The sequence below is a fragment of the Astyanax mexicanus genome, chromosome 25 (genome assembly GCF_023375975.1).
Source record: "Astyanax mexicanus isolate ESR-SI-001 chromosome 25, AstMex3_surface, whole genome shotgun sequence".
Classification (NCBI taxonomy): Eukaryota; Metazoa; Chordata; class Actinopteri; order Characiformes; family Acestrorhamphidae; genus Astyanax; species Astyanax mexicanus.
Window position 1 is genome coordinate 26,374,791 of NC_064432.1, and position 14,602 is coordinate 26,389,392.

A 14,602-nucleotide genomic window follows, 5' to 3' on the forward strand; every position below is an offset into this window, starting at 1 on the left:
ACACAAAGAACGTGGAAAAACGTAACAAACACACGTTTTCTCAACACAAACTATGTCAATGTGTGTACACACGCGAGTGTGTGTACGTATACAATGTGTATACACATATATATGTATATAAACTATATATATATAGACATACACATATATGTTTGTGTATATATATATATATATATGGGTGAGAGCCAGCCAACCTTCAACCAAGCTGTCAAAAAAAGAAGTCAAGTCAAAGGGGACAACAACCACGACCCCTTGACTTCTTCTATCCATCGGGTTTTACATGCAATACACACACACACACACAGTATAAATATATCTAGCTACAAAACGTGCTGACCCAATATCCCCTTATTTAAAGTTAAAACTAGCAAACAGCCAAAAACAGCAGCTCACTGAGCTGAACCTTATCAGCAACAACCAACCAACCACACATGCGAGTCTACATGTGAAGATATGCAGCCTGTACCAACACTTATATTGCATATGTGGTTATATATTCCATTAAAGGTCGTGAACAGATGCATTTAAAATAAATAAATAAAAGAAGAAAATCGTATTTTTATTCGTTATCATATTGTGCCAGTTAGCATATAGGGATATGTGATTTACGCTATGTAACGGTCCCTATATTGCAAAGTATGTTGAATCAACGCTCATATATATGCAGTTGTACACAAATGTGCATTGTTTGTGTTCTATTCTTATAGCTTCTTCTTATTATTATATATTTAGCTACTAAAAATATTTTAATTACTACTACCACTACTACTATTACTAACTAGTATTTTAAGCAAAAGAGCTTTAACCGTCCAAAACGTATAAATGAACGTTGACTCAATGCCAGATCATCATTGTTTTTGTTAAACTTTATATTCTATTATAATATTATATTATATATTTAGCTTTTAAAATTGTTAAATTAATAATTGCATAAGAGGAAATGTTAAATAAAGGTTGCTGAAATGTTGTTTTCGCATAATTTACATTAAAATGAACGTTTAATCAACGTTTTCAGGGTCATGCTCTGCTTTTTTACACTTTTAAAATCTCTAATAAGACAAAATTAGACAATTCTGAGGTTGATTTTAGTCACAGAACAAACTACAACAGCAGTATATCGCTGTCTTATCCTGCAGATGTAGGTCAACTAACATAATTAGTAAACTAGGTTAACTGAATAAATGAACGTTGACTCAATGTCAATGAATTTTAACATTAGCTAAATAACTAACTAGCTCAGCTAACTAGTTAACCTAACTAGGTAACGTTAACTGAACCGTTGCATATGAGGAAATGTTTGTTGTTTACACGTGGTTTTCCATCATTTACATTAAAAATAACGTTTATTCAACTTTTTCATTGAATTTCATGTAAGTGCTTTTTACGCTTTTAAATCTCTAATTAGTCAACATTAGACAATTTTGGGGTTTATTTCAGTCACAGAACAAACTAAAAACAGCAATATAAAGCTATTTATCCTGCAGATGTAGGTTAACTATAAATGAACGTTGACTCAACGTCAGAATTTTTCAACATTAACTAAATAACTATTAGCTAGTTAACCTAACTAACTAAACCTTTGCATATGAGATAATGTTAAATAACAATTGTTTAAATGTTGTTTTCCTTCATTTACATTAAAAATAACGTTTATTTAATGTTTTCAGCTTCGGAGCTTTTTAAGCTAGTTAGCTAATTAGACCCAATTAGAAAATGTTGAGGTTGATTTTAGTCACAAACAGCAATTTAAAGCCATTTTATTCAGCAGATATAGATACAAATGCTCAATTGAACAGAATAAATCACAGATACACGTTTATTTAATTTATAAACGCAGAGAAAAACTTTTAAAAAGCTAGCTAGCTAATGTTAGTTAACTAAGCTAAGCTAGTTAGCATTAGCTAGCTAACCTAGTTAGCGTTACTTACCCCGCAGTGAACCGAAATTGGTGAAATTGAGGATTCAAGTTGCCTCAGTGCGCAAATTCTGCACAATTCTGGACTTCCTCGCCTCGCTGGTGTAAAATTTTCCTCTGAATCTTCTCTTATGGATCCTCAGGAGTTGAAATGTCTCGTTTTTTCGCGGAAAAAATGATTAATTTCGCAAATTTTACCTCAGAGAAATCAGCCCGCTGTTTCTACCCCTTTCTCCAGCCACCAAAAATCCTACAGAAAATATGGAGCCGTCAATCAAATACAGCGGGCGGCGCCACTTTCAGCAGCAGCGGGGGGGCAAAACACAGCAATTTCTCTGAAAAGATTAAAATTTCAGATATATTTCAGCAATAAAACTGTGAACATTCGCGAGTCAAACAGGATTAATCGTGTTTACGCGTTAAGCACTAAAGCAGCGCATTCCCAGAGGCTGAAACCCGTGTCTGTGTGTGACTCGGACACCCCCGTGTGTGTGATGGTCCGCTCCAGAGGTTGGAGTAGTAGCTGGTGGAATTCCGAGGTTCTGGTTACAGCTGGAGACAGAGGAGCTCATCTAAACACACAAACAGGGGGAAAAACGAGATATTCACACCAAAAACACAAAAAAACTCATATTATAAACCGGTTTAATCACACCCTCTACATCCATTCTATCACTACATCTCATTAAAATCAACTAGCAGCCTTTAATATTTATATACTTTTATTATTAGCAACAAACAACTCTGTGGAAGCCCATTTTCACCACTTAAAAAATAAGGGTCCTCTAATAAATCATGATTATGAGATACTAAGTAATTATTATAAGATATTATAAGATACTCAGTAATTATTTTGAAATAGTAAGTCATAATTATAAGATACTAAGTCATATTTAAAATATATTATCAGATACTAAGTAATTATTTTGAAATAATAAGTCATAATTTTGAGAAGAATAAAATATATGTAAACTCCATATTATAAGTAGATTAGGTTTACAGAAAATTACATTTAATGTGTATATTTTTGCAGATGATGCTGCAGCTCTAGCATACACCATTATTTTAACACATTTCTGTAAATATGTAAAAACACTGTTTACGACACTTTACTTTTACTTTGCGTACATAAAAATATAAATTACACTTCAGCTTTTACTTAAGTATTTTCTAACAGGAGCATTTGTACTTTTATGTAAATATGCAAACATTGACTACATTTGTGGGTATTTTTTTCACATTATTAGAAACATAAACAGAAATATTCCTTGTAAAGCCCTTTTATGAGCCTAAAATATTTATTTGATCTGCTTTTGATGTGTCTGAAATAATCATAATTAGCTTGCTGATGTAGCTGATTTCTGACAGGACACAGTAAAACACTCTAACCTATATTAACATTACATTCAATATAGGAACAAAGAGAAATATTTTAAAAGTAATAGTAGGAAAGAGTAATGTGGGGAATTTTCAGATTATGTACTTCAGTCATTTCAGCCACCCAGTAATTAATCAACTAATCAATCAAACTTTATTTTGACTCGGATGTACATTGAGGGCAACCCTCATTTTCAATGTAGCCGAGCGTTTACAGAAACAGGGATTGACATGACAGAGAATTATTTTAAGATAACAGTAAATCAAATATGAATATAAATAGATAAACAATAAAAATAGAATTAGAATAAAATAAAAGAAATCATTTTAATTGATAAAAAAAATTAAGATCAAAAGAAAATAAGATTAATACAACAAAATAAGTTAATTTTAGCTAAAACTAACTTTTACATAATGCAATAAAAATACAAATAAATTAATTAACTTAAAAACTAAAATAAATAATAATAATAATAAAAAATAGTAATAATAAAAGAAAATAAAAAAGTTAAAAAGCAATAATACAAATCTATTTAAAATAATAATAATAAACAATTAGGAAACAAATTAATATGAAATAAAAAAAACTAAAAGAAGAACTAAAATAAAAAATAAAGGTTAAGAATTAATAAGATTAAGTAAAACAGGTACAGGCTGTCTGAAGGTGGTTAGATATTAAATACTATGTCTACATGTACTGCAAACACAAAACGAGCGCTGTTAGCCACTGTAGCTCATCTAGCTCTGTCTAAACACACTGTACAGACTGTGTATCTGGTTCTGCTCTCCGGTTCTCGTTCCACACTCATCTAAATGTTATAAGTGGGTTTAGCATGTGTTATAAACGCCACAGATTCATAGACCAGGCTGCAAATGAAGATCACCCAGCCCGGGGTCTTCACACACATTATATTAGCTTAGCGCTGTTGACAACAGTGGTGGTCTCTGGGAGCAGCTGGCACTTCTAATTAAGCATTAGTTCATGCAAAGAGCCAGTGGCCGCAGAGCAGATTCATCGGCTAGCAGCTACCGGCTAACAGCTAACAACTACCACCCCAACCCCCCCTTAACCATAGATATTGTGCCAATAATGCTCCCTGGTCTTATCTACTCCTGCTAACACAGATAACGGAGAAATGGCCCGGCGAAACAAGAAAAACGCTCTGAAAACATCAGCAAAAACAGCTACAAGTACTGGAACAGTTATCCTGAAAACAATTGAGACCCTTTATCTGAACCCACCTATTATTCTTGCCAGCAAAAGTATCAGAACTGATTTCGGGGGGTTACTCCCTTCAGTCTCCTTTTTAGCAAGTTAAAGACATTCTCTGTACAGTGGCTTTCAAAAGTATTCATACGTATTTATTGATCTTTTCCACATTTTGTGAAAAAAAGAAAATATACTTAATTGTACTAAAAATGGTCTGATTTGACCACAGAACCTTCTACCACACATTTGTTGAGTGCACGACTTAAAGTTGTCCTATCTACAGCTTACTTTGATCCACCTGAGCTGTGGATCTCTGCAGTTCCTCCAGAGTGACCATAGGTCTCTTGGCTGCTTCTTTGTCCAGTGTTCTCCTTGCTGGATCTGTTAGTTTAGGTGGATCAGATCTGAGCAAAAAATGGGATTTAAGCAAATTCTGTTGCAAAGCAAAATCAGGTGCGATATCTTCCCAGAAGAAAAGAATGCCTACCACCACTACTATTGATTTATGTATGTAATTATTTGCAATTATTGTTAAAATTGCACAGAAAATATATAATTATAAAACCAGGATGGCAGAGTTGTTTTGCTGATTTCTGATAGGACACAATAAAACACATTCTAACCTCCATTAACATCACATTTAATACAGTAACGATTACAGAAATATTTAAAAACCTGTGTTGTTTAACCCCTAATAAATGGAAAGTAATTGTAGGAAAGTGTTAATGAGGGAAAGCTCCAGATTAATGGGTTAACGCAGAGCAAATAAAGACAAGGCCCAGTTTTTCAGAGGTTATCATCAAAACTTCAGCAAGGCCTCAGAAGAACAAACACAGAAACCACCACTACAAAACCACTGGTGTTACTGGAACTGGAGATGTGGTTAGAGTGGGAGAGGAGCTGGAGCGAGAGACACTGGTGGAACAGAAGTTTAAGTTTGGGGTTAAGTTCAGGTTTGAGGTGTTTTTTTTCTGTACTTCTGTGTATTATTAGTTAAATCTAACCAAAAGTCACTTTACAACCTAAACATGTTACTCCTCATTACATTTACTGTTATTAGAAAAATATATGTGTGCAATGTCTGAATTGTATATACATATATAATACAAAAATTGATCAGTTATCACTTAATATTTAAAATAATATAACAACAGATTTGATGATTATTATTTTTTTATTATAACTTAAATAAAACTCAGTAGCATTGGTCCCAATTTTTGTCTACTAAAAGCACTTCTTATGATAGGGTCATTTTATTAAAAGAACGTAATTTTACGTTGCGTGTAAAGGGGTTACATACATGATGAAGTTGTTACTTAAAACAAAAAAAGTTGTTCTATTTTATCACTCTTTAAATATACCGATACATATAACCACTACTATTGTTATATGTCATTAATAGCAATTATTGTTAAAATATGCACAGAAAATGTGCAATATATTTTTAAAACCAGTATATATTTAAAAAAAAAAAAAGGATGACACAGGGTGAGATTGAGACGTCTTGTGAAATTCATAAATCTTTCACCTCTGTTTCTGCCAGACTCATTCATATTCCATATTTCATATCCTCCCATCAGAAATCGTGACTGAGGGACCAGAGAGAGAGAAAGAGAGGGAGAGAGAGATAGAGAGAGAGAGAGAGAGAGAGAGAGAGAGAGAGAGAGAGAGAGAGGGACAGAGAGAGAGAGCTGAGACAGGGTTGACTACATCTATGTAACAGTGCTGATGTCATGCTAACTGCTGCACTACAAAGTAGGTCAGCCACCATCGTGACGTCACTCCCAGCGGAGCCCCTCGCCAGCCAATCACGAGCCCTCAGTGGAAAACAGACGGACACGCCCACCCTGGCCGCCCCCCTCCCTCACTGAGCACTGCAGCTGTCTGCACTCTCACACACACACACACTCTCTTACACACACACACTCTCTCACACACTCTTACACACACACACACACACTCTCTCTAAACTGTCCTCCCACTAGACCACACCAAAACACACTCCAAAACTGCGGCTTCCTCCCCTCCGAAACCACCCAGCCCATTACAGCAGCAGACCGTGTAAAACCACACGCACTGCACAGCCCGTCCCGTGAATTATGGCCATGAGCAAGACTGTCCAGCAGTATGTGGACACCTGCTGTTCCATGCTTCATGGTGGTTTCTCAGTAATAGATTAAGGCTACTGAGATTAATAGTGTGTATTGGCCTCAATTGTGCTCTCTCTCTATCTCTGACTCTGGCTGCTGATGGCGGAATAATCAGAATAATCCAGTATTCAACATAGGTGGTTGCCAAGGTGTTGCTATGGTTTGCGATGGATGCTATGTTCTGGCTTGATGGTCGCAAAGGTGCTTGGCAGTTGCTACAGTGTTGCAAAGATATTATATAGCAGAATTTCATATATATTCAAATTATATTTCATAATGTCCTTCTGGGATCAATAAAGTACCTACCTACCGAACTACCTACCTACGCATCTACCCACCTACCTACATATTGGCCTCAATTGTGTTCTCTCTCGGACTCCGGCTGCTGAGATTAAGGCTACCTGAGATTAATAATGGGTTTTGGCCTCAATGCTGCTCTCTCTCTCTCTCTCTCTGACTCTGGCTGCTGATGGCAAAGCAGAATAATCTGGTAGTCAACATACTGTAGGTGGTTGCCAAGCTGTTGCTATGGTATGCGTTGGATACTATGCTGGGCTTGATGGTTGCTAAGGTGCTTGGCAGTTGCTACAGTGTTGCTATGGTACAGGTGCTGTTTGCTAAGGTATTATATAGCAGAATTTCATATATATTCAAATTATATTTCATAATGTACTTCTGGGATCAATAAAGTGCCTACCTACCTACGTACCTACCTGTGTATTGGCCTTAATTGTGTTTTTTCTCGGACTCTGGCTGCTGAGATTAAGTCTACTAAGATTAATAGTGTGTATTGGCCTCAAATGTGCTCTCTCTATCTCTCTCTGACTCCGGCTGCTGGTGGCAGAATAATCCGAATAATCCGGTATTCAACATAGGTGGTTGCCAAGGTGTTGCTATGGTTTGCGTTGAATGCTATGTCGTGGCTTGATGGTCGCTAAGGTGCTTGGCAGTTGCAGTAGAGGAGCTGTTTGCTAAGTTATATATATTAGTGACATCTTCTGTTGTAGATGTGACTTCCTGTTGTAAAATGATGTTTTCCAGATGTTTTAGATGATAAGGGTAATGCGTTACGGTAATATATATATCTCTGAAGGATTTTAATAAATATATTTCATGGTAAAGTTTATAGTTAGAGAGTGGGGATTGGGGTAATAAATGCTATTTTTAAGTGTTCTACGTAGTTTATATTAATGTTTTTAATTACATATCTTATTTTTGTAATTAGTAAATTATATTTTATTTAAAGATATATTTTGCTATAATAAAGAAAGTGAGGTGTTTGTGAAGACTGCAGCTGGATGATCTTGTATGGCGGGATGTTCACGGGTGATTACACCTCCTTTGGATCTAATGAGGGAAAGAAAAACAGGGCATTGTGTGACCTCAACAATAGCGAAAGCGAGAAAGTGAGAAAGCGAGAGAGAGAGTAAAAGAGAGAGAGAGAGGGGGATGAATGAGAGGATGTGTGTATATATGAAGAACAGAAAAACAGAGCGAGGCCTGGAGAGAGAGATCTGGTTTCTCCTCAGGAGAGCTCTAATCCCTCCTCTGTTTCCTCCCTTCATTTTCTCTCCCTCTCTTTCTGCTTCCAGATCTTTCTCTCCACCTTTTCAGAGCCCCAGCCTCTTCTCTCCCTCGCTCCCTCGCTCGTAAAGAGCCACTGGGACGGAAGGCCTGAATGGAAACTGCAACTCATTCTCCTCTGGAGTGTCTTTCTCTCTTTTTATTTATTTTTTTTCTCTTATGAACACTCCATCAACCCTTCATACAACAATGATGCAATATTCTGGAGTGAATTTCTGGAGTTTTGCTTGTTTATCTTGCAACAGAAAACACAGGAGCTCCACTGACTGATTTAAACCCTGACAGCAATTAACAGTCAGACGTTCATTGCTATCTTGGCAATGCAGCAGCACAAACCCAACTTTTACATCAACAATAAACAGAATAGTAAATAAAATACTATGTACTTTTGTACTTTTCCCGACGTTACGATAGCAAAGACACACAAGCCGTACGGTTATCAACTCGTTGATAGATCTTGCTTAGATGACAGATTTGCACATCTGCTGGATGCTGCTGAATAAACACATTCTCAAAAAGAAAACAGACAGGTATTTCAGCACTCCTCCCCCATCCCTCCATCAACCCCCCCAAAGGACCCAGACTCTCAATAAATCACCCCCAGGCTGTACAGTGCCTGTCTCCCTCTCTCTTACTGTCTGCCTCTCTCACTGTCTCTCTCATCTCTTTTGCTCTCTCTATCTCACTGTCTCTCTCTTTCTCTCTCACACTCTCTTTTACTCTCCTTCTGTCTCGCACTTCCTCTCTCTCTCCCTTTTGCTGTCTCTTTCCCTCTTACTGTCTGCCTCTCTCACTGTCTCCCTCTCACTGTCACTGTCTCTCTCTTTCACTCTTTCACTATCACTTTTCCTGTCTTTCTCTCTCTCCATCACTGTCTATTTTCTTTCGCTGTCTCTCTCTCACTGTCTCTCTTTCACACTGTCTCTCTCTCTCTCCCTCCCTATCTTGCTCTCCCTCTCACCATCTCTCTCCCTTTCGCTGTCTCACTCTCACTCTTTTTCTAGCTCGCAATGTCTGTCTCTCTCTCATTGTTTGTTCTTTTTGTCTCTCTTTTCCTCTCACTATCTCTGTCCCTCACATTGTCTCTCTGTATCTCTCTCACACTGTCTCTCCCTCTCTCACTGTCTCTCAATCTCAATTTAAAGTAGCTTAATTGGTATGAATTGCAATTAACAACTTTTGCCAAAGCAATGAAACAAGAAGTTAATATACAAAAGGTAAAAAAAATAAACAATACATATAAAAATATATATATTAACATATCACCTCTCTGTATCTCTCTCTCTGTATCTCTCTCTCACTCCCCTCTTTCTTACTGTCTCTCTCCCTCTTATCCTTTTGCTGTCTCTTATCCTCTTACAGTCTGTCTTTTACTGTCTTTCTCTCTCTCTCTCTCTCTCTCTCTCTCTCTCTCTCTCACCGGGTTGTTTTGTTGGTTCTCTTTGTCTCAGGCTCATGACCTCTTTGGCCGTCTCTTCTTCAGTCCATTTTTATCTCCGTCACTCTTTTATTCTCTCTGTTCTGTTCTTGGCTCTCGGTTCACATTTCTCTCTTCACTTCCCTCCACTGTCCAGAAGATTCCCCCTGTTCAGCTCTGATTACAACATGATTATTTCACTTATATCCAGTTTTATTTGTTAGAATCGAATATACTGATCAGGTAATGGACCAGTATTTATTGTTTTACTTCATGTTTATAGTAGTTTTATAGGCCTTTAATGAGAAAATATTCTAAATTAAATTAGGTACCAAATAATTCTCATATGCTGGCAAAAAAACAAAGCAATTTAGATGGCATTTGGCACTAAAAACTAAAACAGTTACCATATAATTCACAATAGTTTACCCTACCTTAGAGCTTAAGGGTTTAAATCAGCAGTTAACTCTACTTGAAGCTTCCATATGCAATTAAATGCTTAAAAAAATGGAAAAACCAACATAACTCTGATAGAGCTGCTCATCTGCTGGCAAGACAGGCAAAGCAATCCAGATGGCATCTGAAGAGGGCATTGATTTGATTCTAGTTATTTTTTATATATCAGTGTTTTTTTTTACCTTTAAATAAACCATTCTTTTGAACTTTTCCCTTTTGCACTTTTCTATAACCTCACTAGGAAATAAATAGATCCCTGCGGGAAGCCACCAAATATTAGAAACTAAACCAGGCACCAAATAATTCACAATAGTTTATAATTTAAAGCAAAGTTCACTATGCGAGACGGCATTAAAAACAGCAGTTCAGGGGAACTGTGGAAGTCGAGCCAATGTCTGGAAGTCAAGAAAACTATGGTAGAATGACTCATATGCTGTCAAGAAAGGCAAAGCAATGTTTGAGGCCATAATAAAATCACATAGGTCCATTTCACAGCAAACTCTGGAGGCCAAGAAACTAAATCTAAAAGCAACTGTTTCTAAATCAGAAATAAATCTCAACATCCACCAAGAACTACTTGTGAACATCACAGAAGATGTGTGGGTAGATCTTACAGATGCTGTCCGGCAAAACCTCCCAAAAATATCTCACAGATACGAGCGATTCTCAGGAAGAGTGGGTGGAAAAAGTCCTGAAACAAGAACAGAAAGGCTATCTGGCTGATAAACGTAGTTCTGGCTGTGATATCTGCTGGAATAGAGCGAGTTAAGTGAGTAGAGTGCGTGCAAATGATCGTGCCAAAAGTCACGGGATGGTAAGGTCGATTGGCAAGAGCTACTTACGTCTAGAACACATACTGTACAAATCAGCACATTATATCCCACTCTGTTGTCTTTGCACAATTATGTTTAGTATATATTTCATACTATTTACTATATACTATATGAGTCAAACCAAGATCTGGAAGCCAAGAAACTGAAGAGTATAAAGGACAAAAATAAAAAGAGAAAAATGTTTTAAAACTAAAAATGATGAGTTTCTTTGATTTTACCAAATTGAAAACCTGGAATATAATCAAGAGGAAGATGGATGATCACAAGCCATTGATTATTTCTGAACTTTTAAAACTACTTTATGAATATGAACTTGTTTTCTTTGTATTATGTGAGGTTATGTGAGGTCTTTTGCTATTTTTTCTGCAAATGCTATGCAAATGCTCTAAATAACAATATTTTTATTTGTAATTTGGGAGAAATGTTGTCTGTAGTTTATAGAATAAAACAACAATGTTCATTTTACTCAAACATAAACCTATAAATAGCAAATTTCACAAGATTTTGCGAGATGGCATTAAAAACAGCAGTTCAGGGGAACTGTGTAAGTCAAGTCAAGACAAAGTCTAGATCTTTTGATCGGTAGTGTGTGTATATATTTTATATATATTTATATATTATATATTTCAGCTGAAATCCTTCTATCTTGTCCTGTTCTCTCACTGTTTCTTCAATTCATTCCTTCCTTTTCTCCACTCGTCCTTCTGCCATTCTGTCACTCATGCTGGAATTTAGCCCGTGGCTCTTTCTGCTCAGTCAGCATTCTCACACACACACACACAATACACACACACACACACACACACACACACACACACACACACACACAGCTTAATTAATGAATGCTCAGTCTGGACACGGTGCCATTGTGCCATCTGTACCATCATCATCTCCCCTGCAGTAATGGAGCACCTCCTCATCTCTGATTGGTTCATCAGTCTAATGCAGAGTAATTCAGAGAGTGCAGCTGGATCAGGTTAATATGATAAGATCTCGCAGGTTCTGCAGGTTTTTATGGTGAACCCAGAAGAACCGGTACTGTTTTAGGAAAGGGTTTTTAGGTGGGCACTTAGCTAAATGAGTGCGGAACCAAAGGGTATCAATCCATCACGAAATGAACGTAAATTCACTCGTTCTTCAGCTGCAGTCATCACTCTCACTCAGCCCCACCCCTCTGTTACAAAATAAAAATGTTGCAAAAAAAAAAAAGATGCAAAGCTGCTTTCAGACATCAAACTATGAAAAAAAAAGAAAAGAAAACAAGTTCATAATTATAAAGTTTTAAGAAAAGTTCAGAAATCAATATTTGGTGTAATAATTGTGAGTTAGTAGTTAAGTAGTATAGGGGAGTATAGGTCATATAGGTAGTATAGGGGAGGGGAGTGGCGTATAGGGGAGTATAGGGAATATAGGAAATTTAAGTAGTATAGGGTGGTGTAGGTCATATAGGTAGTATATGGCAGTATAGGGAATATAGGTAGTATAGGGGAGTATAGGGGAGCATAGGTAGTATAGGGAATATAAAGAGTATATGGAACATAAAGAGTCTGTGGGGGTATAGATAGTATAGAGGAGTATAGGTAATTTAAGTAGTATAGGGGAGTATAGGTCGTATATGTAGCACAGAGGTATATAGGGGTGTATAGAGAGTACAGGGAATATAAGTGGTATAGGGGAGTATTGGTCATATGGGTAGCATGATGAAGTATTGGTAGTATAGGTATTATAGGGAATATAGGACATTTAAGGAGTATAGGTCATAAAGGTAGTATAGGGGTGTATAGGGAGTATAGGTCTTTTTTCATATAGATAGTAGAGTGCAGTAGAGTGGCCTATAGGGAATATAAAGAGTATATGGGAGTATAGGTCATATAGGTATTATACGGGTGTATAGGGAGTATAGGGAATATAGGGAAGTATTGGTCATATAGGTAGTATAGGGGAGTACAGTGGACTATAGGGAATATTAGTAGTATAGGGAGTATAGGGAATATAAGGAGTGTATGGGAGTGTAGGTCATAAAGGTAGTATAGGAGAGTATAGTGGCTTATAGGGAATATAGGGGAATTTAGGAGAGTAAAGGATAGTATTGGGGAGTATAGTGGAGTTATTGCTAAATTAATGTTAGAAACAGTGGATTTAGCTTTTTTTTTTAGAAGTTTTAAAGAAACTTTACATCATAAAAGTCCTGCAGGAACAGTTTAGAAAGTTTTATTTAAAGTATTTTAGAGTAAGTTTAGAGTAGTTGTGCTATAGGGGGCTATAAGTGATTGTCTGTATACCTGCCTGCAGAGCTGAGTGTAAAATCTCTGTAGATAGGATAGGGGAGTATAGGTAGTATAGGACGTTTTAAGGAGTATAGCTGTTTATTGCTAATTTAATGTTAGAAACAGTGGATTTAGCTCCTTTTTAGAAGTTTTATAGAAACTTTACAATATAAAAGACCTGCAGGAACAGTTTAGAAAGCTTTATTTAAAGTATTTAAAGTATTTTAGAGTAACCGTGGTGCTATAAGGGATTGTACGTGTACCTGCCTGCACTTGTAGAGCAGAGCTGAGTGTGAAATCTCCTGATACAGCAGTTCTCAGGACTGCAGGACTGCAGGAACTCGGCCGCCTGGAACTCAAAGCAAACATGTCCTGAGTTCTGACTATCCGTCTGCAGTGTACGGCCTGTTTTATTAAAGCCACACCTCTTCTCTCCCCAGAGACACGGAGACGCTCAGAGAGCCACCCGAGCTACCAGATAAACACTCAGCACTCATCTCAATAAAAACCAGCCGTCAGATTTAACACAGTGAATAATCACACACTAAAGTTACGCAACTCACATACCTGAACTCCAGCCATGCTGGAACAAGCCTTCACTTCACTTCATTCAATTATCCTTCTGACTCCAGCTCAGACCTGAACAACTGCACACAGTTATAAATATATAAAAACTCTAAAATTACACATTTCACAAACCCTGATATTAAAATAGTTTGGAAGCTGTAAAAAACATAAATGAAAAAGGATAGGATAAAGAGGTACAGTAGAGTAGGGTATAGTATAGGGTAAAAGAGAGGAGTATAGTGTAGTATAGTATACAGGGCACTATACATGCTAACCACCACAACACCAAATGAGTACAGGATAATACAGGGATGTATAGTGGAGTACAGGGAGTATAAGGAGTTTAGGGGAGCATAGAGATGTATAGGGATAAATAAGGGCGTATAGGGGAGTATAGCATATACAAGGATTATAGTGGAGTGTAGGGGCATAAAGGGGAGTGCAGAGACCTAAAGGGGAGTATAGGGGAGTATGAAGATGTATATGGGAGTACAGGGGTGTATAGGGGAGTATAGTGAAAATTAGTAAGTATAGTAGTATAGTATAGTATAGTAGAGGGGAATAAAGAGGAGTATAGGTACTATAGGTACTATAGGGACATATATGGGAGCATAGAGAGTACAGGATTTGTGTCAGTATAGATTGTAATGGGTTGTATAGGGGAGTATAGAGTTGTATGGGGAGTATATGTACTATAGGGTCATATATGAGAGTATAGAGAGTACAGGATTTGTGTCAGTATAGATCGTACTGGGTTGTATAGGGAGTAAAGAGTAGTATGGGGAGTATAGGGGTGTATAGGTACTATAGGGGCATATAGGGGAGT

At 36.9% G+C, this 14,602-nt stretch overlaps 1 protein-coding gene across 1 annotated transcript in view; it reads right to left on the reverse strand.

Annotated features, from left to right (window-relative positions):
* The window catches only part of ndrg2 (NDRG family member 2), a 42,888-nt gene extending 40,702 nt beyond the window's left edge, over nt 1–2,186 (reverse strand). Inside the window, exon 1 of the mRNA XM_049472136.1 lies at nt 1,929–2,186. The gene's annotated coding sequence lies outside the window, so the exon portion shown is untranslated. The remainder of the gene's footprint in view (nt 1–1,928) is intronic.
* Nucleotides 2,187–14,602: the final 12,416 nt, after the last annotated feature.